Here is a 25,910-nt window from a genome sequence, read left to right as displayed (position 1 = left end):
CAAAAATGTACATTTACTCACTATTTGTTTACCCTCAAGTGTTCCAAACCTTTATGGTTTTCTTGTTTCTGTTTAACAAAACAAATAAGATACTTTGAAATAAGATAGAAACCTGTAACCATTGACTTCCATAGTAGTAAAAAACAAGTAATATAAAAGTCAATGGTTACAGGTTTCCATCGTTTTTCAAAGTATGTTTTGTTTTTAACAAAAGAAATAAACCCTTAAAGGTTTGGAACACTTGAGGGTAAATTAATAGTGAGTAAATGTTAATTTTTAGGTGAACCATCCCTTTAAGTGCTAAAATGACAGTTTCCTATCTCTGCTAAATGCAGTGTGGCAGTCCTGTGTGTTTAGTCATGGTTTATGAGGACATGATTGGTTTTGTGAGACTTAAAGCTTTCAGTAAGCGAATGTCATGTTTTCTTCATCTTTCTTTACTTCTCTCTTTCAGCACCTCCATAAGCCAGTCACTTTGTCAAACACAAACAGAGCTGTCTTCTACAGAGGTTTGTTAATTATTTTGTCAAGCTATTTTGACACTCCTTAAAGGGCTAGTTCACCCAAAAATGACAATTGTGTCATCATTTGCTCACCCTTTACTTGTTCCAAACGTTTATAGGTTTAATTCTTCTGTGAAAGACAAAATAAAATACTTTAAAAAAGATGGAAACCTGTAACCATTAACTTCCATATCATTTGTGTTTTCTATTGTGGAAGTCAATGATTGCAGGGTTTCTTCTTCAATCAAAATATCTTGTTTTTGTTTTTTATCAGAAGAAAAAAACCCTTAAAGGTTTGGAACACTTGAGGGTAAATTCATAGTAAGGAAATGTTCATTTTTGGGTGAACCATCACTTTTAGTGCTAAAATGACAGTTTCCTATTTTTACTAAATGCAGTGTAGCAGTCCTGTGTGTTTAGTCATGGTTTATGAGGACCAAGTATGTCTATTGGATGTGACTTACCAGCAGGCTATTGTTTTATTAATTCTGTGTGTTTCTTCATGGTTTATAAGGACATGATTGGTTTGCGAGACATAAAGCTTTCATTAAGCCAATGACATGTCTTCTTAATCTTTCTGTGCTTCTTTCTTTCAGTATCTCAATGAGCTCGTCACTTTGACAAACACAAACAGAGGTGTCTTCTACAGAGGTTTGTTAATTCTTTTGTCAAGCTATTTTGACAGTCGTTAAAGGGATAGTTCACCCAAAAATGACAATTGTTTCATCATTCAACCTTATGGGTTTAATTCTTCTGTTAAAGACAAAAGAAAATACGTTAAAAAAAGATGGAAACCTGTAACCATAGACTTCCATAATAGAAAATACCAATAATATGAAAGTCAATGGTTACAGGTTTTCATCAGTTTTCAAAGTATCTTTTGTGTTTAACAGAAGAAATAAACCCATAAAAGTTTGGAACACTTGAGGGTAAATTAATAGTAAGTAAATGTTAATTTTTGGGTGAACCATCACTTTAAGTGCAAAAATGACAGTTTCCTACTTTTACTAAATGCAGGTTAGCAGTCCTGTGTGTTTAGTCATGGTTTATGAGGACCAAGTATGTCTATTGGATGTGACTTAGCAGTAGGTTGTTGTTTTATTAAATCTGTGTGTTTCTTCATGGTATATGAGGACACAGTATGTGTAGGTTTACAATGGTTTACATAGTGCTAGCAGTAGACTATAGATTATAACATGTTTCTTCATGGTTTATGAGGGCATAGTAAAGGGATAGTTCACCCAAAAGTACAATTGTGTCATCATTTGCTCACCCTTTAGTTGTTTTAAATCTTTATGGGTTTATTTTGTCTGTTAAACACAAAAGAAGATGGAAACCTGTAACCATTGATTTCCATATTTTTTGTGTTTTCTATTATGGAAGTCAATGATTGCAGGTTTTCTTCTTCCATCAAAATACATTGTTTTGTTGTTTATCAGAAGAAATAAACCCATAAAGGGTTGGAATGCTTTGGGGTATATTAATAGTAAGTACATTTTCATTTTTGGATGAACCATCCTTTTAAGTGCTAAAATGACAGTTTCCTATTTCTACTAAATGCAGTGTAGCAGTCCTGTGTGTTTAGTCATGGTTTATGAGGACCAAGTATGTCTATTGGATGTGACTTAGCAGTAGACTATTGTTTTATTAAATCTGTGTGTTTCTTCATGGTTTATGAGGGCATAGTTTGTAATGCAAAAATTAAAACAGTTAGTAAACGAATGTAAAATTTTCTTTATCTTTGCTTCTCTCTTTCAGTACCCCAATGAGCTAAATGCTTCGACAAACACAGACCTGTCTCCTACAGAGGTTTGTTAATTCTTTTGTCAAGCTATTTTGACACTCCTTAAAGGGATAGTGCACCCAAAAATGACAATTGTGTCATCATTTGCTCACCCTTTACTTGTTCCAAACGTTTATAAGTTTAATTATTTTGTTAAAGACAAAATGAAATACTTAAAAAAAGATGAAAACCTGTAACCATTGACTTTCATATTATTTGTGTTTTCTATTGTGGAAGTCAATGATTGCAGATTTTCTTCTTCCATTAAAATATCTTGTTTTTTTTGTTTATCAGAAGAAATAAACACATAAAAGTTTGGAACACTGAAGGGTAAATTCATAGTAAGTAAATGTTAATTTTTGAGTGAACAACCCCTTTAAGTGCTAAAAGGACAGTTTCTTATTTCTACTAAATGCAGTGTAGCAGTCCTGTGTGTTTTGTATTGGTTTGTGAGGACATGATTGGTTTTGCGAGACTTAAAGCTTTTAGTAAGCCAATGACATGTCTTCTTAAACTTTCTGTGCTTTTTTTTTCAGTAAATGTTCATTTTTGGATGAATCATCCCTTTAAGTGCTAAAATTACAGTTTCCTATTTTAGCTAAATACAATGTAGCAGTCCTGTGTGTTTAGTCATTGTTTACGAGGACCAAGTATGTCTATTGGATGAGACTTAGCAGTAGACTATTGTTTTATTAAATCTGTGTGTTTCTTTATGGTTTATGAGGACACAGTATGTGTTGGTTTACAATGTTAGCAGTAGACTGTTGTTTTATAACGTGTGTGTTTCTTCATGGTTTATGAGGACATGATTGGTTTTGCAAGAGTTAAAGCTTTCAGTAAGCGAATGTCATGTTTTCTTCATCTTTCTTTACTTCTCTCCTTCAGCACCTCCATTAGCCAGTCACTTTGTCAAACACAAACAGAGCTGTCTTTTACAGAGGTTTGTTAATTCTTTTGTAATGCTATTTTGACACTCCTTAAAGGCATAGTTCACCCAAACAGTACAATTTTGTCATAATTTGCTCACCCTTTACTTGTTCCAAACCTTTATAGGTTTAATTCTTCTGTTAAAGACAAAATAAAGCACTTAAAAAATGGAAACCTGTAACCATTGACTTCCATATCATTTGTGTTTTCTATTGTGGAAGTCAATGATTGCAGGTTTTTTTCTTCCATCAAAATATCTTGTTTTTGTTGTTTATCAGAAGAAATAAACCCTTAAAGGTTTGGAACACTTGAGGGTAAATTCATAGTAAGGAAATGTTCATTTTTGGGTGAACCATCACTTTAAGTGCTAAAATGACAGTTTCCTATTTTTACTAAATGCAGTGTAGCAGTCCTGTGTGTTTAGTCATGGTTTATGAGGACCAAGTATGTCTATTGGATGTGACTTAGTAGTACATCCAATAGTAGGTTGTTATTTTATTAAATCTGTGTGTTTCTTCATGGTATATGAGGACACAGTATGTGTAGGTTTACATAGGTTTACATAGTGCTAGCAGTGCTATTATAACATGTTTCTTCATGGTTTATGAGGGCATAGTAAAGGGATAGTTCACCCAAAAGTACAATTGTGTCATCATTTGCTCACCATTTGCTTGTTTTAAATCTTTATGGGTTTATTTTTTCTGTTAAACACAAAAGAAGATACTTTGAAAAAAGGTGGAAACCTGTAACCATTGACTTTCATATTTTTTGTGTTTTCTATTATGGAAGTCAATGATTGCAGGTTTTCTTCTTCCATCAAAATACATTGTTTTGTTGTTTATCAGAAGAAATAAACCTATAAAGGGTTGGAATGCTTTTGGGTATATTAATAGTAAGTACATTTTCATGTTTGGATGAACCATCCTTTTAAGTGCTAAAATAACAGTTTCCTATTTCTGCTAAATGCAGTGTAGCAGTCCTGTGTGTTTAGTCATGGTTTATGAGGACCAAGTATGTCTATTAGATGTGACTTAGCAGTAGACTATTGTTTTATTAAATCTGTGTGTTTCTTCATGGTTTATGAGGGCAAACTTTGTAATGCAAAACCTAAAACAGTTAGTAAACGAATGTAAAATTTTCTTTATCTTTGCTTCTCTCTTTCAGTACCCCAATGAGCTAAATGCTTCGACAAACACAGAGTTGTCTTCTACAGAGGTTTGTTAATTCTTTTGTCAAGCTGTTTAAACACTCCTTAAAGGGATAGTTCACCCAAAAATGACAATTATGTCATCGTTTGCTCACCCTTTACTTGTTCCAAACGTTTAAAGGTTTAATTATTTTCTTTAAAGACAAAATAAAATACTTTAAAAAAGATGGTAACCTGTAACCATTGACTTTTATATATTGTTTTTTTCTATTGTGGAAGTCAATGATTGCAGGTTTTTTTCTTCCATCAAAATATCTCGTTTTTGTTTTTTATCAGAATTAATAAACCCTTAAAGGTTTGGAACACTTGAGGGTAAATTCATAGTAAGGAAATGTTCATTTTTGGGTGAACCATCACTTTAAGTGCTAAAATGACAGTTTCCTATTTTTACTAAATGCAGTTTAGCAGTCCTGTGTGTTTAGTCATGGTTTATGAGGACCAAGTATGTCTATTGGATGTGACTTAGCAGTAGGTTGTTGTTTTATTAAATCTGTGTGTTTCTTCATGGTATATGAGGACACAGTATGTGTAGGTTTACAATGGTTTACATAGTGCTAGCAGTAGACTATTATAACATGTTTCTTCATGGTTTATGAGGGCATAGTAAAGGGATAGTACACCCAAAAATGACAATTGTGTCATCATTTGCTTACCCTTTACTTGTTTTAAATCTTTATGGGTTTATTTTTTTTTGTTAAACACAAAAGAAGATGGAAACCTGTAACTATTGACTTTCATATTTTTTGTGTTTTCTATTATGAAAGTCAATGATTGCAGGTTTTCTTCTTCCATCAAAATATCTTGTTTTTGTTGTTTATCAGAAGAAATAAACCCATAAAGGGTTGGAATGCTTTGGGGTATATTAATAGCAAGTACATTTTCATTTTTGGGTGAACCATCCATTTAAGTGCTAAAATAACAGTTTCCTATTTCTGCTAAATGCAGTGTAGCAGTCCTGTGTGTTTAGTCATGGTTTATGAGGACCAAGTATGTCTATTGGATGTGACTTAGCAGTAGACTATTGTTTTATTAAATCTGTGTGTTTCTTCATGGTTTATGAGGACACAGTATGTGTAGGTTTACAATGTTACTAGTAGACTGTTGTTTTATAACGTGTGTGTTTCTTCATGGTTTATGAGGACATTATTGGTTTTGCAAGACTTAAAGCTTTCAGTAAGCGAATGTCATGTTTCCTTCATCTTTCTTTACTTTTCTCTTTCAGCACCTTCATAAGCCAGTTGCTTTGACAAACACAAACAGAGCTGTCTTCTACAGAGGTTTGTTAATTCTTTTGTAATGCTATTTTGACACTCCTTAAAAGGATAGTTCACCCAAAAATGACAAATTTGCTCATCCTTCACTTCCTTCAATCTGTGTTTCTTCATGGTTTATGAGGACACAGTATGTGTAGGTTTACATGGTGCTAGCAGTAGACTATTATAACGTGTGTTTCTTCATGGTTTATGAGGGCATGGTTTGTTATGCTTGACTTTAAAAGTAAGTAAACGAATGTTGAATTTTCTTTATCTTTGATTTTCTGTTTCAGTACCTCCATGAGCCAGTCGCTTTGACCAACACAGAGTTGTTTTCTACAGAGGTTTGTTAATTCTTTTGTCAAGAATTAACAAACCTCTGTAGAAAACAACTCTGTGACTGGCTCATACCCAAAAATGACAAATGTGTCATCATTTGCACACCCTTTATGGGTTTATTTTTTCTGTTAAACACAAAAGAAGATGGAAGATGAAAACCTGTACTCATTGACTTCCATATTTTTGGTGTTTTTATTTTGGAAGTCAATGATTGCAGGTTTTCTTCTTCCATCAAAATGCCTTGTTTTTTGTTTAACAGAAAAAAATAAACTCGTAAAGTAGAAAAGTCCAATAGTACGAAAAATAATAACATGGAAGTCAATGAGTGCACGTTTTAATTTATTAAGAAAATAAACTAATAATAATTAAAATAATAAAATAATTTAAATAAGTGAATAATAATGTTTCTCTCACTTTCTCCCTTCAGCAAATAACAGGTGAATCTTGACAGAAATCCAGGAAGCCAGACAGTGATAGTGGTGATGGTAAGAATTTCTGTCAATAACAATGCAGGAAGAAACTAAGTAACTAAAATTACTTTGAAAATAATGTGCATTTTAGGCCTTTTTTATTTTAAGCAAATTTTAAGCATGATCTAAAGGGTTGAGTTTATTTTCTCAATGAGTTATAGGTGTATTTTGAGAATAAACCAATCAGAGTCTCATCTCCCATTCCCTTTAATAGCCTTGCATCGTGCCATAAGCGCATTTGCTATTTACATGACGTAAAGTAAGTTTAAGTGGAAAAACTGAGCATTTCACAAGCAAACAGTTAACAGTTATTTTTAACAGAAAACTGTTAAACAGAGCATCTACCGCGCGAGAATGAGAGATAAATGATACTACTTTCTACTTTCTACTTTCACTTTCGCTCTTGGTGGATAGGAAAATCTTTACGCACAGACATCAGTTAGCCTAATAATAATAATTAATTGCGTTTGTTAAGCGCAAATAATTGTTTCAAAACTATTTCTAAATGCAGTTCTAAATTCCAGCAAATGAATAAATGAACAATAATAACTAAGTGTTGTCATAAACCTGAGTTATATCCTAAAACACATGTTGCCCGCATATGGTCTAACGCCTGTTTCACACCGCAAGCGTCAGCGGCGCGTGAGCAGAGCGTGAGCAGCGCGTGTGTTTTCGGCGTCCATGTTAACAGATTAGAGCTTTCATACCGCACGCAGCAGCAGCGCGTCAGAGCGAGGCGTGAGCGTCGCCAAAGCAGCAGTGCAGCGATAGTTTCGGCGCTGGGTCTATTTTTGACTCGCTGCTCACGCTCAATTAAAGTGACAGTGCATTGAGAATGACCAAAACACATTGAATGACAGTAAAAAGTAGCAATTTTACCCAATAAATGCGTTAATAATGTCAAATGGTTTATATATATATAGTCATTAAAGTTAACTTAAAACGATTAAAAACGGCAACAAACATTTATTTAGGCCCGAACTACAAAACCAAATGTAAAACAATTTTACTATCAGTTTTGCTAAAGTTGCACACTAGTGTTGTAGGAGAGGGGAAATGGAATATTTACGGGATTTGTAGTCCATAGCGCAGTGTATTGTGGGTAGTGTAGTTCGACACGCATGCTGGATGATGTGAGCTCGCTGTGTTCTGTGCAGCTGAGCAGAGGAAGAAAGTTTTAATCGGCTTTGTTTTATGTTCACTCTAGTTATTCCTACCGGGAGCTGTTTGCACTGTGAATCTGACAACATGAAAATAAGTAAAAGAATGGCATGCATTGGTTACTTTTGTCCATCTCATCATCTGCACGAGCATGAATTAACGAGCTGTTATTCTGCCGCTGGACATCACTGAAGCGGAGAAAGTAACACTAGTTTGATCATGTATAAATATCATTATAACTATATTGTATAAATATGATTATAACTAGGTCTACAGCAACCTGATAATCAAATAACAAATGACATGATAGCACTGGCGATTGTCTTCTGACTGTAGACACTTCTCATATAAGTTAGCTTGAGAAGCATACAGTACTATTTGATCTATAAAATTTGTAAAATAATAATTTGCAGGTTAAAGAAACAGCATAGGAGGGGCTTTGGTGCAGATGAAAAGTTTAAAAAGTGTATTTGTAAATAGAGAGACATGGGTAACTAGATAGAATAGACAGAGATAGGTTGATCTCTGCAGCAGCTGCCGAAGAGCTGCGCGCTGCAGACGCAGCTGGTGTGAAAGGCAAACGCCTGCGTGCTGCTACTGCTCGACATACGCGCTGCTCACGCTCTGCTCACGCGCCGCTGACGCTTGCGGTGTGAAACAGGCATAAAACCTGACAGGTGGGCAAATCTACGCTTTTTTTTAATAAAACAAATATAAATATGGATATAATAATTAATACTGCTAATAATAACATACAAAAGCAAATTGTTATGAATGAACTGAAAATAACTATTGCGTCGCGCATTGCGCCACATTGCGCCGGGTGTATGATAGGGCCCTTAAGTGCAATGAGGGTTAATTTTGGAAAATAGAATTAAAGAAATAAAAGCTAACTAAAATGAAAGCACAAACACATAGTAAAAACAAATAAGTAGGCCTAAATAAATAAATAAAGCAGTGTTTTAGCCAAAATATAAAGAGATGTTCAGTGTTTGCTGTTTTGATAGGACTAAGACAGTCATTAAATAAGCTTTTTCATTTACGTTTTTATTTACATTTTCGTTGTTGATTATACTTTACTATCTCATTTTATGTCTAAATTATTGTACATAACAATAAATGAATAATAAAAAATAAATGAATAATAAAAATAGGCCTAAATAATTATTTATTTAAAGACATTGCGGCGAAACACTGAGAAACGGTCCAGTGCATGATCTAAAGAGCTTAAGTTGAATGCTACTTCATCAAAAGCATAAAAATAAATTGACCTACCTCAAGCAGATCACTAAAAGTATAATACAAATAGTTTTGCCGCAAGACATAAATTAAGTTTCACAAGTTTATTTTTAATAATTTAGTTTCAGTTCAGTTCTGTTTTTTTTTCTTTTTTTTTCTTCAAAACGTAGCCTATACAGTAGCTGTAAATACTCTTCTATTTGTAAATAAAGATAAACAATGAAACAAAGCATTATAATTTCTTCATTAATCAATACATACTTGTGAACAAGTTTATTATCATTGTAAACTTGTTAAGTTCAATGAGAATTCATTATAAAATTAAAGAATAAAGAAGACATAAAGAATTAAAAGACAACTAAAATGAAAGTACAAGCATAAATGCAATGAGTAGGCCTTATTAAATAAAGCAGTGTTTTAGCCTAAATATAGAGAGATAAACAGTGTTTGTTATTTTAAAGTGATAGGACTAAGATGGTCAATAAATAAGCTTTTTATTTACCTATTCATTCACAGTTTTAATTTACATTTTGTTGATTATATTTTACTCTTATTTTTACCTATTAAAAATCTTATTTTTTTTCTTATTATTACTCTTATTTTACTTTTATTATATTTATATTTTACTATGTTATGTTATTTTGTCTCAATTACTGTACATTAATAGCAAATTAATATTTAAGTAGGCCTAATTATTTATTTAAAAACATTACCAGCGAAATACTGAGAAACGGTCTGGCGCTATTTTTATATACAGGCCTATCATAATTTTAAAGAAAGCTGCAAGGTGTGCTACATTATTTTAAATTATTTTTTCTGTCTGTTACTTGAAGTTCAGTGCGTGTGCGTGTGCGCTGAGAGACAACAAGGCAATATTGACAAAATATTGAATTTTGTTTTTTATATTGCATTGCATTAATTTGCAGAGATGTTTTATAGTTTATACAGGCCTAAAATAAACGCTTTGGTACAGAGTTATTATTTTAAAACAAACCTGTGTTTGTAATATTGGATGTAGGTGTCACAAAATACTTTTTAAATCAGTGTTTTTATTAATATGATTATTATTTATTGTGAACAACACTTAATAAATACTGAAATGTCCTTAATACACACCTTATTTTTTTATCAATTACAGTGCTTCCCGCTAGGGCTGCTCTATTATGGGAAAAATCATAATCACGATTATTTTGGTCATAATTTTAATCACAATTATTCAAAATGATTATCAGTTCAAGTCAAAATTATTAGGGCTCCTGTGAAATTATTTTTTATAAATATTTCCCAAATGATGTTTAACAGATTCAGGAATTTTTCACAGTATTTCCTATAATATTTTTTCCTTTGGAGAAAGTCTTATTTGTTTTATTTCAGCTAAAATAAAAGTAGGTTTAAATATTTTGAAATCTATTTTAAGGTCAATATTAATAGCTCCCTTAAGCAAAATAGTTTTTGATGGTCAGCAGAAGAAATTACTGGTATACAATGACTTGCCTAATTATCCTAATTAAGCCTTTGAATCGTACTTTAATCTGAATGCTTGTATTTTGAAAAATATCTAGTAAAATATGTGCTGTCATCATAACAAAGATGAATGAAATCAGTTATAAAAAATTAGTTATTAAAACTATTATGTTTAGAAATGGTTAAAAAAAAATTGTCTTTCCATTAATCAGAAATTGGAGGGAAAAGGGTTGCTAATAATTCAGGAGGGCTAATAATTTAGATTTCAACTGTATTCATTTATTTTCCTCCCTGCAAAGGAAAGGGAAATATGTACAATAGAATAAAAATATGAAACAAACTGTGCTTTAAGCATCTTCACTGTAAAAAAAAAAAAAACTTTGATTATAGCTACTAAAGTCCTTCAGTCAAGAACAGTGAGGGATTGTCTTCTTTTGTTGTTTGATTAATGGTAAAAACAGTCGGCAGCAGGAATATCACACACTTTCACTTTAAGAGCAGTACGGTTCTGATTTATGGTTTCTCTTTCACATGTCTTTTGATTCTCAACTCGTTTGTTTATTACATAAATGAGAGTTAATATGAATAATCACTGAACATCGCGTTTTGATACCTATTTGACCATTAAAATGCTCACATTAAGATAACTTTAGATGTGTGTGCTTTGCTCTGAGCACACAGTGTGCGAATATGTGTGTGCCGCATACACACACCATGCGGTCTCATTCATGCTTTTAAAACATGAATGATTCGAATGTACATCAATGAATGATGCACATGCCGTGCTGCAAAATTACAATGCATGCTTTTAGTAATATTCACGTGAAACTGAGCTTTGCAGAGCAACAAATGTGTACAACTGAAAAGAGGACGATATATGATGCAACAATCTTTTTATCTCGATTAATGATTTTCATATTCGTTTGAAGCCATAATCAAAATCGAATTTTCGATTAATTGCATAGCCCTACTTCCCGCATGTTTATAATATACTTGCGGTGGTAGCAGGCCCGGCGCCAGGATATCATAACTGAGGAGGCATTTTAATCCCATGACTAATTTTGGTCCCTCTTGTTCCTTTCATTTAGGCTATTTATTCACATTAATTATTACTTTGCATTACTGCCTAAGTTACTGACTCAAGGCAGTAATATACTTTTTTATAGTAATAATGATATGCAGTTTTGCTATTATTGATTTTATACCATTTATCAACGCAGACAGATCATGGTTCATTGCCAAACGAGTGCTTTATATCAAATTTTATTATCCTTATATGGGCCTATAATAGGCCTATAAAGGTTTAAAGTTTTAGGTAAAGACGTCAAACTATGCCCATACATGCAAGCCAATCCACGGTTAGACTATTCTATAACCGGTAAATAAATATAGTAAAATCAGCATTACTGAATCATGCTTCACAAAACCTTAACCAACCAAAATCAGTATTAGGAAAAAGTTAAATGTTACAATGAAATGTCATTAAAAAAAAATTATTAAGTTACATATTAAGGCATTAGTACGGAGACTCGGAAGGGACGTGATGGTGAAGAAAAAATTGGGTGGAAGAAAAAAAAACTGAGTGGGAGAAAAAAAAAAGGTGGTAAAAAAAAAAACAGTGATAGGAATATATATATATATTTTTTAAGTTTTTGTTCCCTCACAAAGATGTTTTGCATTATCCAGACTTCCTGTTCACTTTATACCTGTCAACCCTCCCGTATTTTACCATTCTATCCCTCTATCATTCTATTGTTAAGTATTTTCCCATATTTCTCATATATTTTTATTTTTGAAAGCATTCTGAAACAAATATAAAAATGTCTGCATTTACTTTCCATTAAATGCTGTGGGTTGATCATCGCCCTTCATATGCAACCTCTGAATCAGGGAATGATAAACTGATCCCAGATCAACTTCTGTACATGCCATTTAAAGAGTAGTTAAAGTGCAGGATTCAGATCTGTGTTAAAATAGACAAATATACTTAACAATATGTAAACATGTCCGTCCTGTGTGTTTTATTTTAAACACAACTCATTTTCTCTTTAATGAGCACAAACAGTTACTTAAGTAATGGAATACTTTCATTATAGATCTGTGCATTCTTAAATTGACACCTCTGTTATGAAATAAAAGAAAATGAGAGATTCATTTGATGCTCATCACTTGTTTAATAACAGAGGTGTCGCTTTAAATGGTGTGTATAGAATCTGATCTGGGATCAGTTTATCATACCTAGCACATCCGTATACATGCATTTGATAATTCACAGGTTGCATATGAAGAGCGATGATCGACCCACAGCTTTAATGGAAAGAAAGAGAAATATGGGAGAATCCCAGCAAAAACGGAAGGGTTGGGAGAATCCTGGTAAAACAGGAGGGTTGACATGTAGTGGAAAAACAGTTTTGCGAGAACGCAAAACATCTGCGAGGGAACGCAAAAACTTCCAAAAGAGGATTTTTAAATGAAAATATAATCAAGGTAAAATTTTCAAAAACTAGGTCTGACTCACTCCTTTTTTTACGCCGTCTCATTAACACACCTTTATTAAATTACAATAATGAACAAATTGCACAAACAAACAGTAATATTTTAGAGTAAAGTAATGAGCTATTTAAAAGTACACTTTAAAGAAAACCACATTTACAAGAGAGACTGTGCCTTAAAGCATATACTGCTCTGTCACACTGCTTTTATTTATTATTTTAGGTTTGTTTATGAATGAATTATTTAAGTTAAATATTTCATGTATGTGGTTTAATATTTAATTGGTCATTAAATCAAATAAAAAAGCTAGCTGCTTTATTTTTTGATTCTTCAACCGATCAATAAACAAAGAAATGAACAACCACAGATTATTTTATTCTCTCTGTAAAGTATTTAGATACTTAGACTATACTAAATAATTAGACTATTCTATATAGTTTTTAACATTGTTTGGGCTCAGTTGGGATTATTTGTTAATGAACAGCCACTCATCTTTCCATTAAACATTTTGATATTAAAATTATGTTTTAACTTTATGTCTCCAAGATTGCATTGTAATTTTCTAAGTTAAACTAAACTAGTTAAACTAGACAATTAAAATATGCTGTAAAAAAGTTTAGGTTGATAATTTAGGTTTTATTTTGGCTGGAAATGATTTACTGCTGGTTTTATCTGACCAGAGAACAACATCACATCACAAAAGGCCTACAAGAATTTTCTGTCCATTTTTATATACAGGCCTATTATAATTTTAAAGAAAACTGCTAGGTGGGCTATATTATTTTAATTCTAGCCTATATTATTTTTATTAATTTCCTCTGTATCTGTCACTTGCGATTCAATGCACACGTGCTGAGCGAGACGAGAAATAAGGAAATAATAGTTTATTTTTACATATAGTATTGCATTAATTTGCATTGACGTTTTGTAGTTTGTAGAGGCCTAAAATGAATCCCTCGATTTGGAGTTATTTAAAACATAATCCTGCGTTTTTAACATTCTTTAAACCAATGTTTTTTTATTATTATTATTTAATGTGAATAACTTTTAATTAAAAATTGTAATGTATTTATTACACCACCTTATTGGGAAAAAAAACGATCAATTACTGTGCTTCCCGCAGGTTTGAAATATAGGACTTGCAGCATTGAAACACACCATTTACCCACATCACATAGTTAACTATGCGACAAACAAAACTTAATTGCATTTTTAATAATAATTGTATTTATTATGACACTTTTTCTTTTAATGGGTTAGAGTAAAAAAAAAAAAGAATGTTACAAAAGACTGAAATCAAAAAGAAATGCTTTATGCTATTTAGGAGCAATGTGCAGCCACTGACAGGTAAAATTCGCTTTTCTCTCTCAAGTTCAAAGCAAATTAGGCTTGCCACGATAGACGGTGTTGACGGTGATACCGGTTTTAAGACGTAACGCCGGTGACATCACGTTTTTACCGTGACACCGTCCTCACATTTGTTTTTTCTAAGTATTCGTTTTTTTAATTTATTTTTCTATTAAATATTTATTTTAATTAAATGGAAAATACAATTCGTAATAATTTACTTAAGACCAGAGCATGCTTTATAATGAAAATCTGAACATAGTAATGCGTCATATTTCATTTATCACGTGATAATAAATATGCAAGGCATACTCTCATTTTAAAAATCACGCGACCATCATCTCACAGTGTTTAATAATAAACATCTTATTTTTATTAAAACAAGAATCATGTAGCAATGCCGCGCCATTGACAAGCCAACTGCAGAGAAACAAAGCAATCATCACGGCAACTGAAGTGAGCACTTTTTCCGAAGTTCAGCTCTTCTTTTTTGCACTTTATGCATTTCATTCAAAAAAAATAAAAGATGAATATGCCTACAAGAATGTAACCTGTGTGTGCGCGCGTCTTTTATCACCGAGGCCGCTCTCTTTAAAAACCGAAAGTTGCTTCATCTGTCTGGAAATATTTCGGCTTTTAATAAATGAAAAGTTAATTTAGATGAGCCAATATTAAAAATTGCTATAAAGTAACTGTGAAGTGCGGCTACACATCGAATCTGAGGTCTGATCTCATCTCTCTCTCGCTATCATTCAGACATCGAAACGCCACACAGGTCAAGTCGCAAAACTGAGGCTGGTACAGCTGACAGGTAGAACAGCTGAAGCCTTTGCGAAATCTGTCAAAATACAGCGCTGAAATTAACAGGCACAAATATCTTTGAGCCAGAAAGTCACGCTTTATCTGTCAAAACGCAATTCGAGCCAATAGGAGTTGTGTAGCCTATTAATTATATTAATTCTAATAAAATGAAAACCAAATTAAACTATTCATTGCATTTTTCGTTTGATAAAAATATACGTAAACAAAAAAAAATCAAAGGGTGGCTAGTTTGTATTAATGTGTCTTAATATTAATAAAAATATGCTCAGCCTATTTAAGCTTCACGGTTATATGCTGCGCACCACGTTACTGAACTACAATATCTCCGAGGGAGACTATATAACTCGATAGACAACATTACCTTGAGGGATTTTAAAAATAAAAGGTGTTTTAAAAAAGGAACAACACGCCAATCGACAACAAATAAAACATCTTGCCAGGGTATGCTGTGTGTAATCCGCCACTGACAGTGACATAAGACACCTGCGCCTGTCAACTGTGCTTGTAAGAGAGCTCAAAGCTTGTATCGATATAACCAAAAAAAGCAAGATCATATAGTTATAAATATTCCATAACAATACTTATCGAAATATTTATACATTTACATGTTGATTATTTTTTTAGCCTGTTAAATAAAATTACTTTTATCTAGCCTGTCTTTAGATTTTTTACACAATGTTTAATTTCTTAACATTTCTTTCTTTTTTATTTAAAGTTTATCTATAAAATGAGTGCTAGCTTGTTTAGTTGTGATCATTATGCAAGGATCATATTTCATATTCGGTTTATTCTTCACTAGCCTATAAATTCGTTAATAAGGCTATTTTATAAACGGATTGTTCATAAGGACTAAGCTATTAATATATAATGCATTAGGCTAAATAATACATTAAGAAATTGAAGTCAGGTAGGACAACAAAAGACAACCAAACATGTTCCCCCTGTTAGCAAATGTAACCAAAATGTATCTTTACGTGCAACAAGCTGCTCATCTGAGGGTGTGTTCAGCACGATGGGGAACATAGTGAGCCCCACAAGATCCCATCTTAAGCCAGAGATGGTCAACATATTGGCCAGGATTCCTCGCAAAGAACAAGTAAACCTGACTGTTAATAAATGCCAATTTACAGTGTTTTATTTCTTTCTTTTTTTTTTAAAGACTGTGTCAACCTGTCATTTTTGTAATGTAATTTTGAAAGTTTTTCTTTTATATTTATTTCTTGTTCGTTCGTTTAATCTTATTTAAACTTTGTGCAATTTAATTACTTATCTTGCTATTTTATTTTCTTATTCGTTTTAAAAACATTCTAACATTCATCACATTCGTCCATTCAAACAATTTACGCCGAATTGGCAATTCCCGCAAAACTGAAAGTGAAAGTATTATATGCATTTATAAGCTATTTAAAAGCAGAAAGAAAAGAGGAAACCCCGACCCCCACGGTGATACCGGTATTACCGCTGTTGTCACATGTCGATTAACCGGTGGGGAAATTTCCTCATCATCACAACCTTAATTTGAATGCTAAAGGATTTTAGATGTGTATATAAAATAGCCTATGTAAAATATTAACATCATCAAATTAATAAAATAATGACAAATTTGAAATAAATGACAGAAAAGTTAATAAAAACAGACATTCTTTAAAAAATATAAAAATCGCAATATTAAAATGAGTAGATTTTTTTAAATAAAATGCGTTGATTAACTATTACTATTGGTGTATATATTGTACAGCCAGTCTAGATCTCATTACGTCCTCTCCCGAGTATATAGCCGAAGTTTTTCTTAGTCGTTTACATTAAAGAATCTATTATTTACTTTTTCTCTCTGTATCGTGGCTGAGTGTGCGGTGTCAGCTGAATATAGGCTTAAATTAAATCTAAAAACCAACTAGCCTGCGAGCTAATATTTGTTCTTTTTTTTTCGCATAACAGCCAATTTCAACCGCGAGGAGATACCAACAGCTTGATATGCAACATTTTCTAAAATGTTATTTAGCTCGGAATAAAAACAATTCACAAAAATTAATTTAGTGTGTGTTTTTTTTAAAGATTTGATTAGCCTATTTCACAGTGTGTAAACATTAGAAATAATAATTAGGCTAAAATACAGTAGATTACCCATTCATTCAGATATATGTCGTTGTTTGGGAAACTCTCCCCTGGTCTAGAAGCTTCTTTAGCTTCTTATCTGCTCCACAAGCGCAGCGCGCTTCTTCCTCTGGCTCTGCACCAGGGCTGGGTTTCCCAAACAACAACGTAACTCGCGGCAGAAATATCATAGTACAATGTGTCGTTTGGGAAAAGAACGATGTAGTGACGAGTGTGTCCCAAAACCTGTAGTTTCTCTGTCACAGATCTATTGTTTGACCCACATTAGTTATAACGTAAAATGCCCATAATGATGCTCTAAACGAGGTGGTAACAACTTCTTTAGAGAGAGAGAGAGAAAAAAAACATTATTTTATTTGCAAATTATATTGTTTTACACAATCACACATTTAAAAAAATCTATCATAGTTTTGGTGAAAACATGCACTTATTTTCCATATTAATTGAAATATATATAACGGCACATATAAGACCTATTTTTGTTTCCTTTACAAATATTATTAAGAATTTCATTTCTAATTTCATATATAAATTATATAAATCATTAATGGTTGTAGGCCTAATTTACAGTAGGCTATTAATTTTGAAATAGAAAAAACTTTTTAATATAATATTAATTATTATTATTATTATTAAAGTAGGATATTGCAAACAATATGCAAAATAAATGCAAACAATATTCCATGACTCCGATATCAATTGCTACGAGCCTAATATAGAAATTTTAATTAACACGTAGTTCAGTCCATAAGTTGCTGTGAATAGAAACAGCCTATATAAGCCTACATTACCAGAAGTTCGCCTATAGGTAAAAGGTATATAACCGGGGATTTTGTGTCAACCTTGCTTGTGAAATATACTCAAGATATACCCCTGCCCTCATCTCAAACAAAATGTTTGGCTATTAATGAAGCAGCCTGTCTGAGGTGTTAATGAGGCATTGCGCTTTAACCGAAAACAACAACAACCCAAAAGCACTAAATTTGGTTACAGGGGTTGCTTCAGAAAATTGCCTAATAATAATAGTAGTATTAGTAATAATAATAATAATAATAATAATAACTACTGGCATGTTTATAACTAAAGTTGTTTTTACTTTGGTTTGCTTAAGGCAAACCGTAGTTAGTAAGATCATAAGCTCTCCGTAAAGTCATACGTAGTTGCATTAAATCACCTAATATCAAATAAAAAGTGTTTCAATCGTTAAACTGATTTAGAATTCTGCAACTAATGTATCTACATATAACTGTTCTTTGAAAATTTGCTGTGAATGCACACAAATTACACAAAGTTATCAAAACATAAAACTTGATTTTTTAAATATTCTACACGTTAAAGAAAAAATAGCAGGGAGAAAAAACCCAGTCATAAAGAAATGTATGTTAACACAAAACACTCCTTGAAACAAAATTAAACTCTTCATTCACAAACCGAAAGAAATGCGAGATTTAGGAAGAGGCTGTGAATAGAGGGAGATCATCGCAAGCTCCTCGATGTAAACTAATCTCACCGTCATCTCTTTTCTATCATTATACATGGGGGGAGGCTGCGGTAAATTTTTAGTTGGAACACAGCGTTAGGTTTAAACTGAGTGAAATGGTGCAACACAGAAACATTTAGTAGTGCGTACATTGTAAATTAGTGTCCCTTTAAGTCACAACTAGGCTTCATTTTAACTTACAAACTGCTGGTGCAACTGGCCCCATGTAATCAAAAAAAGGCTGCATATTAATAAGTGGGTCGCGGGTTATAATCTAAAAGCTATTGCCAGTCAAACACAGCACAGCCATTACAGCAAAATGGAGAGATTTAAACGTACATATTGCACGTATGGAATTATCCACTCACTGCATGATGTCTTCCCATGATAAACATGCTAATTATCTTATTATTATTAATATTATATTGTATGCACTTATGAAATTAAAGTTTATAAAGCCTGGTTTATACTTCTGCGTTATGATCGGCGTAACCCACGGCACATGCAACACGCGTAGCTGTTTATTTTACTTCTGCGCAATGTCTCTGTTGGTCTGCATTAACACTTTCGAAACGCTAGTTGGCAGTGAGGTGTTAATGTTCCTCTGTGTTGAGTTTCTTCGCTGTTGTTTTGTTTTTTCTAAACGCTTCCTGAACATACAAGTGACTCAAACTCGCTCATTTTGAGGCTGGAACCGGCGGACGTGGAACAACTTTAACTATGAGATAAACACAAAACAAAACTTTCTATCCAGAGCTCCTTCACGGGACTCCACACTTGTAAACAATCGCTCTATTGGGCTCGCGCCACTCGCACGGCTCTTGGTCCCGCCCCCAGACTCGTCAGCGCTGCCAAGCCGACCAATCACGACCATCAAAAAAATCACGACCTTGCGCTCTGTGTCCTTGCGACTTGTAGTTACATTTTTTGAGAGGTGCACATCATCGACGCCGACGGCCAATAAACAATGCTTAAACAGTAAAATGTGCTTTTAGAAACTTTAAATATTTATGTTTCTAATATTTAATTATACATTTGCTGTGTTTAATATAGGGGATAGAATAGCATACAGTATAAAAAAAAAAATTAGTCCTTTATACCGAAATAGGCCAGCTATAAGAGGAGGAGCTCTATTAAACAAGCAGAAACAGCACAGACTGTTCACTCTGCATGCATGTGAAAAAAATAAACAGACGATAAATAATAGGCGACTCACCTTACGTGCCGATATGCCCATTTATTTAATTCATAACTGCCACTAATAGCTATGCAAAAGGGAAGCTATTTTGAGTGTTTTGCATGTAGTGACAGATTTTCAAATATTTGTAACCTGGCCTATAATAAATAATAATAATTATTGATAAAGCAAGTTATACTGCAATCAGGTGATGTGTTTCATTGACTCGAAAACCTTAATATTTTGTAGTGTGTGCTGTGAAGCGATTTTCATTTCTTGCAATGTGCGCACGTTTAAGATTTGAGGTAGTAACATCGCCATGATAGTCAAAGAAATGTAAACATTTTTTTTACCCCAACACAATTTAATAGGGCGCTATAAAGGCTAAACAACTTCATTCTTATATTTGTTTAATTTTTGCAGCCTGGGGCTATACTTCTCACCATGTATTGTATCTTTTCTAAAGCATACAGTATAGTGTAAAAGCATGTTTATTACTAAGAAAAAAAGGAAAAGTATTTTTTAATTGATCACATCACATAATCTACTGTAGGCTACATTACACATACAGTTAGGGCTGCTCTATTATGGGAAAAATCATAATCACGATTATTTTTGTCATAATTGCAAACAGGATTATTCAAAACGATTTTTCAGCTGAAGTCAAAATTATTAGCGCTCCTGTGAATTTTTAATTTTTATTTTTTTAATAAATATTTCCAAAATGATGTTTAACAAATTCAGGATTTTTTTTACAGTATTTTCTATAATATTTTTTTTCTTTTGGAGGAAGTCTTATTTGTTTTATTTTGGCTAGAATAAAAGCAGGTTTAAATATTTTGAAACCTATTTTAAGGTCAATATTAATGACTTGCCCAATTATCCTAATTAAGCCTTTGAATTGTACTTTAATCTGAATGCTTGTACTTTGAAAAATATATAGTAAAGTATGTGCTGTCATCATAACAAAGATGAATGAAATCAGTTATAAAAAATTAGTTATTAAAACTATTATGTTTAGAAATGGGTTGAAAAAAAAATCTTCTTTCCATTAAACAGAAATTGGTGGAAAATGGTTGCTAATAATTCAGGAGGGCTAATAATTCGGATTTCAACTGTATATATGCAGTTATTTTCCTCCCTGTAAATGAGCAAAGGGAAATATGTACAATAGAATAAAAATATGAAACAAACTGTGCTTTAAGCATCTTATAAATGAATGAATGATCACTGAACACAGCATTTTGACACCTATTTGACCATTAAAACGCTCACAGTAAGATAACTTTAGATGTGTGTGCTCTGCTCGTCTAGGCTAAGTGCACACACACAGCAGCATGTACAAATCAGATTATGAAAAATGATCTAGAGCATGCTTTTCCTTTTATCCTTTATTTTTAGTTTTTTTTTTTTGTTTTTATTTACACATTTTTTTTAAGTGGTGAGGACAATATTCACTGGTTCCCCTGTCCTGTATAATAATTAAATGTTACATTTTTAAGAACTTCACAAATAGCCTAAATAACACTTTTCAGTATCAGTGATAATATAAATAGTAACTAATAATAATAATGATAATAAGAAAAAGAAGAACAAAAAATATTAGCCTATTGATAACAATATAAGTGAGATGTTGAGGAAAAAACAGCGTTGGCTACTAACTCTCCATTGTTTTTGGTTCATATTTTAAATTCTTTGACAGAAAAGCTAACATGCTGACACATTGTCTGGATTAAACAGACCTAGTTGGAGTTGCAATGTTTCCAGCAGCACTCAATACACGTTCAGACTTTCTATCGCAGTGCTTGTAGCGCAAATGCACAAATGCTTTTTCCTATGCTACATTTCTCGTCAATGTCTTCCATTTATCACTTTCTCTTTTGTATCTGGCCATTTTTAAATAGGGCTCTGCGATATCTGGCTGACAAAAAAATCAAAAAATAAATTTTAATTTTTATAATTTTATATATTTTTATTTTATTTTTTGTGCTCATAATATTGACCTTTGCAGTTTTTACCTTTTTATTATTCAGCTAAACTAAAAAACGGAAGAATTTCTCCAGTGGAAAAATATAATAGGGAATATTATAAAAACATTGCTTGCCTTTTTTTTAAATTAAGAAAAGTCTTTACATGGAAAGGTCATATTAATTTCAGTAGTCCACAATGATTCAAAGCAGCTACTGAAAGTTATACTCGCATATGTTGCTGTTAAATCATGTAGTTGTGTGATGTATAACCATGGTGTAAGTGCACACCTAAGGATTAACCTTTTTTCCAAGAAAGAGACTTTTAAACGATATTGATGAACAGTTGATATGATCTATTAAAAGTCAGTGATGCTAACAGTTAATCATCTTGTTTGCTTTCAGGCTCTAGCACTGGCAGAACAACCTACATGAGAAGACCATGGACAAAAGCAGACGTGAAGGCTGTAATGAGTTCAAAAGACTGATTATTATTATAAACATTTTCATTTTTTTTTCCTTGTCACAGAGTGACAATATTTAACCATTTTCAAACATGTAAATTAAAAAAAAAAAAAAACATGGCCCAGGCCCACTTCTGTTCCATGCCAGAGCTTCACAGTCCATCATCACTCTAGGGCAGTCTCTACATTGCTCTACAGTTTGCCTCACCTTCTCAACCCATGTCTGCCACTACTCCACAGTCTGGTACTGCTCCACAGTCCAGGTCCATGTCTGCTTCATGAGCCTGGGCAATACCCATCACACAAAAATACATAACCCACAAATGCAGTCTCTCAGACTGAACATTTACAACAGTGTTGAGTAGCAAAAAGACATGTTTTTTGTTTTTTATTTACATGTTTGAAAATGGTCAAATATTGTCACTGTGACAAAAAAGTGAAAATGTGTATGATATTAATTAGTCACATTATAACACATTATATTACTGTCACATTACGAAATTTAGTTTTTAATCTGTTTTGTGTTCATATAATTCTGTATGTATCATTCAATTTGTGGAATCAAACTTTTATGTCTAGTTTTATCTTTTTTTCTTTTTATCTATCTTTTTATCTATTTTTATCCATCTATTTTTTGTTCTTGTCAGAGCGATAATAGTTGATGCATTTCATAATAAAATGTATATACATGTTTAGTTCCCCTGCTGTTTTCCTGGACTTCAAAAATAAAATAAAGTTTTTTTTTTTTTTTTTCTGTCATTGAGTGGCAATGTTTTGTATTTGACAGTATTATAGTGCCCTACCATGTTGTGTTCTAGTATAAATATTTAAATTTGAAAAAGAATAATCTGTTGAACGACTTAATTAAATTTTAAAATACCATTAGTTTGTTTATAAGCTGTAATCATTCATTCAATCATTTTCTTTTCGGCTTAACCCCTTTATTTATCAGGGGTTTCCACAGTGAAATGAACCACCAACTTATCCAGAATATGTTTTACGTTGCGGTTGTTCTTCCAGCTGCAACCCATCACTGGAAAACACCCATACACACTCATTCACACACACTACGGACAATTTAGTGTATTCAATCCCCTGTACCGCTTGTCTTTGGACTGTGGGGGACACCGGAGCACCCGGAGGAAACCCACTCCAACACAAAGAACATGCAAACTCCACACAGAGTTCACAGAGGGGAACATTTGTGTTCTGGCCAAGTGAAAGAATAAAATAATGAACATGTTATCGTACAGTTGTGCTTCTGGTTGTTCATGGTTGAAGGTTCTTTGCCAATTATGTTCTTTTTTTTATCTGAAGTTGCCTTTCAAAATATCTACTGTCCTATAAAATAAGAGCAAAGGCCCTTAAACAATTAACTCTTCATACTTTAATGTTAAAATGCTGTCTTTTTCAGGTTATTGTTCAACAGTACATTAAACAGATTGTTTAACTGATACAACACAATAAGCCTACAGAATTGTTAAATCAAAAGTGTATTATAAACAAAATAGGATTTTGTCATTTAAGAAGTGACAGGCAGAACCTTAGCAACTGAGATGGGTTTAGCAGGGGTCTAGCTGAGGAAAGCCAGAGTCTGTTCTGTTGTCACCCTTACTGCAATAGCAGAATAGTGTGATATGTAAAATGTGTTAATCAGTCCTCTTAAACCATGAAGGGGCTAGGTTTGTGTGTAACATGTAAACAGACCTTGTAAACCATGATTTTGTCTGGCCCCATAAGCCTGTGAAATGTCACATAGTTAATTTGAGTGTGTTGTGAAACTAAAATTGCTGTTTTTAAGCGTTGTTTGCCTTTTGGAGTTCAAATAAAATTTTTTGGCACAAGTTTTATGTTCGTAGGATGTTGGCAAAGGTTTGTCCCCGTAAACCACCAAAAAGTCACATTGACCTCATAAACCATGTATGCCTGTATGTGTGTGTGTGTGTGTGTGTGTGTGTGTGTGTGTGTGTGATACGCATGTAGAATGTTAAAATCATGATGCTGTGCTGTGTTGAGTATTGTTTGCGTCACAGTATTTTGTGTGTGTGTGTTTGTGTGTGTGTGTGTGTGTGTGTGTGTGTGCCTGTGTGTGTAATTGTGAGACAAGCTGATGTTTGATTGTCGGTTTCAGTCTCTCTGGAAGACAGAAGTCTCCCAAGAGAGACAGCCAGATGGAAAGAAAGAAAAACACAAATGACAAGAAAGAGCACAGAAAAAAGGAGAAAGACAGTCAAATGTGCTGAAAGCGGAGAACGGTAATGAAAACGGAGAGGCCAGAATGGGAGAAAGGTATTTGTATGGTAATGCAAAGAGGCTGGTTGTTTTCTTATCTGGGTTGTGACGGCTGTTCTTCATACCATTTTGACAACATCTCCAACCAACTGAACAACACTAAGCTTTTAAAGAGGCACTTCGCCTGACACACTCGTTTATGTCCTGATGCCACAGAGGGCATGAAATTTAAAACAGGAAGCAATTGGAAGAGATCTATTGAGGTGTCAAGTAGTGTTCTGAAAGCATCTTTCAACAAGTCAGTGTTCATTTAGCTCCACTTGACCCTACACTCTAGGAACAAAAGAATGATGTGCTCTTGGTCATTGAGGCAGAATCGATTTCAAAAAGTATACTTTTGTTCTTATTAGGTATTAATACGTACCTTGAAGGCATTTTATAGTTATTTTGAAAGTGCAAACAACAATTTCATGAACTAGTTTTAGGAATATGGATACAGCTAAAGACTAAACTCTTACATATGCAGCATGCTATTTAAAATGTACCTTAATAACAACAATTTGTGTTACACTGAGCCTTGTCTTATGAACATGCAGGTTATTATAACATTGGTGTGATTGGTATGATATATACAGGTAATAATATATAATATTTTTATTAAGCAAAGATGCACTGTGAAAACAATTATAATGTCAAAAACAAACAAATATGTTTCAATTTTAAAAAATGCTGTCCTTTTAAACTATCTATTCTAGAATTGTGGAGTAAATATTCATGAGACTGATCATAATACACAATAGAAAAGTACTAGAAAGGCATATTAGAATGATTTCTAAAGAATATCTTCTCAAAATTTAGCTTTGTTTAACACAGGATACAATAAAATATGTAAATGCAGCAAACTATTATTTGAAACTGTAATAAAATTAAAATATATTACTGTTTTAAGTGCGTTTCTGATTAAATAAATGCAGCCTTGCAGAAAAAAGCTTCATTAAAAAAACAATAAATCTTATACCTTTTACCAGTAACATTTGAAAAAAAAATACAAAACTAGAAGATGAAGAAAATAAAATAGAATAAGAAAAATTATTTAAAGAAACTTTTATGTAATTAATCTATTTTCTGCCATAGGAACACCTTGTAACAAAACTGCAAATGTTAAATATTTTAAATTTAATTCATCACATATATATATATATATATACAACAGTTCTGTCTGGTTCTCAAATCTGATTGGCTGATAGCCCTGCGATATTCTGCAATATCAGAACTCCTACAGCCTCTTTACCCTTTGTGTATTACTCTGCCCACATACAGCCAGCAAAAAGCAGACACTACAGATTTAAAGTTTAAAAGATGCATGCTCAGCTGTTTAACTGTCAGCTTATGATTTGAATGTGGAATGTGGAAGAAAAGTAGTTCCACATACAAAAGGGTTTTTGAGACTCTCCGTGTTTGATGTTG

General features: G+C 32.8%; 1 protein-coding gene and 1 long non-coding RNA gene across 7 annotated transcripts in view; one reads left to right on the top strand and one right to left on the bottom strand.

The window, feature by feature from the left end:
- The window catches only part of LOC110439140 (uncharacterized), a 42,175-nt gene extending 19,273 nt beyond the window's left edge, over positions 1-22,902 (top strand). For 4 of the 6 annotated variants that reach the window (XR_012406148.1, XR_012406154.1, XR_012406142.1 and 1 more), the window contains 8 exons: positions 455-509; positions 1,100-1,154; positions 2,262-2,312; positions 3,172-3,226; positions 4,378-4,428; positions 5,643-5,697; positions 6,440-6,497; positions 22,153-22,902. This is a non-coding gene — a long non-coding RNA (uncharacterized lncRNA). The remainder of the gene's footprint in view (positions 1-454; positions 510-1,099; positions 1,155-2,261; positions 2,313-3,171; positions 3,227-4,377; positions 4,429-5,642; positions 5,698-6,439; positions 6,498-22,152) is intronic. The other 2 variants (XR_012406155.1, XR_012406153.1) reach the window with 1 other exon arrangement.
- The window catches only part of dnah6 (dynein, axonemal, heavy chain 6), a 233,378-nt gene that overhangs the window by 83,339 nt on the left and 124,129 nt on the right, over positions 1-25,910 (bottom strand). The gene's annotated exons all lie outside the window — the stretch shown is intronic.

The sequence above is a fragment of the Danio rerio genome, chromosome 1 (assembly GCF_049306965.1).
Source record: "Danio rerio strain Tuebingen ecotype United States chromosome 1, GRCz12tu, whole genome shotgun sequence".
NCBI classification, from domain to species: Eukaryota; Metazoa; Chordata; class Actinopteri; order Cypriniformes; family Danionidae; genus Danio; species Danio rerio.
This window is presented reverse-complemented; position numbering and strand designations above follow the sequence as displayed.